The sequence below is a fragment of the Cupressus sempervirens genome, chromosome 5, assembly GCF_028749045.1.
Source record: "Cupressus sempervirens isolate cs-2001-9-10 chromosome 5, ASM2874904v1, whole genome shotgun sequence".
Taxonomy (NCBI): domain Eukaryota; kingdom Viridiplantae; phylum Streptophyta; class Pinopsida; order Cupressales; family Cupressaceae; genus Cupressus; species Cupressus sempervirens.
The window spans coordinates 224,988,036-224,993,308 of NC_143122.1; positions in this window are offsets into that span (position 1 = coordinate 224,988,036).

The following is a 5,273-nucleotide window of genomic DNA, read 5'->3' on the forward strand; positions in this document are numbered from 1 at the left end:
AGGTGTTGAAAAATATAATGGAGGCATTGGACCTTTCTATTCAACATTTATCCATCAAGCCACATAGCAACTTCTGGTTCATCATTTTCAAGTTTGTTAGTTGGATGCCTAGTCCAAACAATTAGTGCCCTTTCTAGATTCTCAATTTCTATATTTGGTGGATGTTCTACCTCTAATTGCTAGCTTTCTTGAAATACGGTTTAAAATCCTTCATTCACAATATGTTTAGCAACTTTTTCAGTAGTTTCCATATGGATCTTGGGTTACTCATTATCAATATTTTTAAGATTTTCAATAGTGACTATAGGAGGTTCTTTCTGAATGTCTCTAAAAATAAATATTGTTTCCTCATTCATGCCCTTTTCTTGTTATTTAAGGATTCATTTACAACATGTAGAGCCTTTCCTTTCCTAGGAAACACAAAATTATGTGGTGTTAAATCATCATAACTGTTGTCATCTTCAATGAAGATGGAATCATCACCTCATTGGACCTTGTTTGGTTTAGTTTGAAGATTTTCAAAACTTTCCTTTAGCATACTAGTTTGATCATCCTTATCTAGGCCTAGCTTAGGAGCTTCTTTTTAAAGTTTGAAAAATTTATCATGAATATGAGTGTCAATGGAAATACCACCACATTGATGGGTTTTTAGCAATCCTTACACTTCTTCTAATAGGTGTATCAAACAATGTTTTTGAAACTTTCTTCATTTTTTTGCTTGAATATTATCTTTTAGTAGGTGTTACATGAGTTTATTTTTGTAGCTATTTTCTTTTAGAAGGAGGCTAGGAATAAATGTACATGAATTCTACATCCTATGACTTTCCTAGCTGTTTAATATTTCCCTCTACTAGTTCTTTACTTGTTTTGTCCTCGTTTTTCCTACCAAAAGACCTAGTTTTAATAGTGTTCTATGGAGTGGCAAGGTTTTCACAACTAACAAAAATTTCCTTTTCTTTCCTAGAAGTAGGAGTAGGTGGGGATTTATCAACCTTTTTTTCTTTTTAGATGCCCTAGGTTTTTTAGTGGAACCTAAAGGTGAAGTTTCAAACTATTCCACAACCTTTTTAGTATCAATTGACATAACAAATCTCCTTTCTACACCTTGAACTCTAAGCCCTACTAATCTAGGAGCATATTCATCCATTAATAGGACATCATCACATGATACACCTACTTTTTCTTTAAACCCCTTTCAACCAATAATTTAATCAAATAATGGTTTAACACAAAATCAAGCTTACCTTCTTGCACAAAAACAAAACTCTTCTTCAAAAATATGAATGAGAAATGTAGAAGATTTATTGGTTTATTATCATGATGAAGAAAACTAAGAATTTTAAAATGGATACCATTCAACCATTGGCATTGTCCTTTTGAGGTTATATACTGCATGATATAGGGCGCATTGGCCATAGGGTTTTTGTAATAATATTCTCCTTATGGACTTATTCTTGTCAATATCCAACTACCTATCTGAATGTAAGGTAAATTGGGCCTTAACAAATCTTGGATCCAAAGCCCCTTCAAACATTTCTTCTTTTTGTGGTGAATTGAACACTTCTACAATTATTCTTTCTTTGCATTCAAATCTAAGCCCCTTTATTGTAGCTTCACCATTTTGTAGGGAATTTAGAAGTTGAAATGCCACTTCGTTGTCCCATGTAGTGAGTTTTAGAAAATATTGTAACCCTCCATAACCCTCAAAATTAGGATGACAAGAATTATCTTTCAGGATTATGTCATGAATTAGAGGTTCATAATGGATTAAATCTCCCCTCATTACAACTATTCTTTAATTTTCTCCGAATTTATCTAAGAACTCCACGCAAAAAACAACACAAATTTACTGAGTAACAAATGTGAAAACTTGCAATGAAAAGCCTTTCAAAAGCAGTGAGTTTAATTAGAGGAAATGGTTTCTTAAAAACAACTATTTTTTAGAAGCATGTCCTGTTATGATTATTAATTTAACTAATTCATGTGTCCATTTAATGAATTCTTTCTTTTCAAATTTTTTTCATAAACAAGATATCACATCATCTTCAAATTTAAATCTTTTAACATAACATACAATTATAATAGCAAGTTCAATTTTTTTGTAGTTTTAAAATTAAATCAAATCAAAATGCCATGTACAAATAATTAAAAATACTGTACATCCTCCCCACCCCACCTCCCTAACTTAAAATGGAGCATGGGTCCCACCGTACACACCTAACAAAATAATAAGTATGTACAAAATAATACTTAGTTATGAAATAAAATAAAATAAATATATATACAAAGGCAGAGTACTTACATGGAAAGTGATTGATTAAGAATATTTCTCTTCATACTTAAATGTTGAAGTGAGGATGAGCTGGCAAGTGAAAAAGAGAGAAGGTGAGTTGGAATTTTTAAGGAGAACATGGCTTTCACTAAGTGAAAGTTATTATTATGAGACTTTGAATAGAGTTAAAGAGAAGATACAATTTGGGTAGGTGACCTTGATGCTTTTCCTGTAGGAGCATGAGTTTCTTCAAATTTAAATTATTGTAGGAACTCCTCCTTACTTTGTGGCTTATGATAGATTATAAGCCAATGACCATTCACCAACAATTTGAATGTACAAGATCAATAGTAGATAATTGTAGAACACCATTATCAAAGATTGATACTATTTCATATGTCTCCAACCATCTGGTTTAAAACTTTCCTAGTGTGTTCTGATAGTGATCTAATCATATAGGAGCACCCAGTCACCAACAAAAATTTGATTTTCCTTTATGAACTTTTTATGCCACTTCTTGCATTATTGCTAGATAATTTGAGTATTATGCTTAACAGATTTCCTATACTCATCTAGTCCACTCAATTGTAGGATTCTTTCTCTCTGAGCCTCTATAAGATCAATGTTCAATTCTAGAGTTGTTCTTTACGTCTTATGCTCAAATTACATAGGCATGAAAACTAATTTTCCATAGACAAATTCAAGGTATGTGAAACTAATAGTAGTTTTCCATATTTTCCTATATGCCCAAATTACTTCAGGAAGACAAAGTGCCTAATCTTTCTTATGGATATCTTCTATTTTGGTTAGGATTGCTTCAATATCTCTATTAGTAAGCTCATCTTGGCCATTAGCTCAAGGGTGATAAGGGGAGGAATTTCCATGCCTAATGGTATACTCATTCATGAGGGAAATTATCAATTTGAGGTAAATTGGGTACCTTGATTAGTCAAGATCTCCCTAGGGACATCAAGTCTAATAAAAATGGCTTAATACAAAAACTCTTCAACATTGTTATCCCTAGCATGTGTCATAGGTTTAGCTTCTTCTGACTTAGTGACATAATAAGTACAAACCAAAATGAATGACTTGCCATTTGATGAAGGCTCTATTGGTCCGACAAAATATATTCCCCATTTGTCAAAATGTTTTACAATTACCTATGGCTACAGGGGCATTACATTAGATTTGATAGGTCTAACCATCCTTTGGCGTCTATCATACTTCTTAGTATACATGACTGCATCCTTATGTAGAGTTGGCCAGTAGTAACCTATTGTCAATATTTTGAAGGTTGTTCTCTTTGCTAAAAAAATTCCTCCACATGGTTCATCATGACATGCCCGAAGGATGTCATATGTCTCATCTTCATGTGTACATCTATGCATTACTTGATTAGGTCCTGCGTAAAACATACATCCAATAATCCAAGAAAACTTGAAAATTTTCTCAATCAATAACCTTCTCTCCTTTGGAGATAAATGAGGTGGATTTCTTCCTATAGTAAGGTAATTAGCAATGTTAGCATACCATGAAGCTTGGGTTGATATGGAGAACATATGTTCATTTGGAAAACTATCATCAATTAATGTAGGATCATTTGGTACATGCAACCGAGAGAGAAAATTAACTACTACATTAGGCTTCCCTAGCTTGCCCACTATGATTAAATCAAATTCATGCATTAGTGATAACTACCAAGCCAATATCTCTAAAATAGTAGGCTTATTCATTAAATATTTTATGGCTCATAAATATCTCATGACAAATAGTGTAATTCCTAAGCTTATTAAGGGCATAAATCACTGGAAGTAACTCCTTTTCAGTGATAATATAGTTGAGCTCTGCCCCTTTTAATTTATTACTGATATAATAAATAACATGTTCTAAAAGTCATTCTTTCTATCCTAGGACAACTCCTATGGCATAATCTGAGGCAAAAATATGGATATGGAATGGTAGGCTCCAAATTAGGACCTCTTAATACAAGTGCTTTAGTGAAGACCTCTTTTAGTTGTTGAAATGCATGGTCATAGTTTGAATTCCATGAAAAATTGGAATAATTTTAAAACAAATTGTAAAGTGGAGTTGCAAATTGTCTGAAATCTTTGATAAATCTCCTATAGTAACTATCATGTCCAAGAAAACTTTTGATATCTTTTTTATTTTCTAGAGTAGGCAGAGTACTTGTCACCTCGATCTTAGCCACATCAACTTGAATACCTAATGAGGAAATGTAATGGCCCAAAAAACTCCTTATTCTATCATCATGTAGCATTTAGCACTATTAAGAGAAAGATTATATTATTGACATCATTTGAGAACTTTATCTAGGCTAGTTTATGCCTCATTAAAGGTGGATCCATACATAGTAAATTAATCCATGTAAATATCCATTCAATCAACATATATATGTTAGAAAATATATTAATCACAACTCTTTGGAAAGTGGAAGGTGCATTATACAGACCAAAAGGTAGAACTAAATATGAAAAAGTTTCCCAACTTTGTATCATTTCATGTCTTTTCCACATTTTTTCTTTCCATAGGCATAGAATCTTATCATATAGGTTATTTATAGTGTCTCAAGTAGGAGGTTGACCCAGTCATAGGTTAGATCAAACTAGTCCTTAGTGTGTCTAGGGTTTCATTGGGAGATGTTGATGTAGTCCCCTAGAAATCAACCTAGTCCCTGGGGAGGTCAACCCAGTCCTAGGAAAATTGACCTAGTTTCTAGGAGCTTGACATAGTCTAGATGTAGACTAGATGACTTGGAAATTGTGAAATGCTTGACTGATAGATCCTTTGATTCGATGATTTGTAGCATCCACTAGTAATGAGAGAGCACTATATTTTTGATGTGATGTTATACATCTGATATCACATCAAAGATCTAGGGGCAATAGATATTCAGATACCTAGGGATACAAGTCTCTATTGGGTAGCACAATGACCACATGTGAGGTTCCATAGAGGGATTCTACTAGCCTTGATGGAGAGA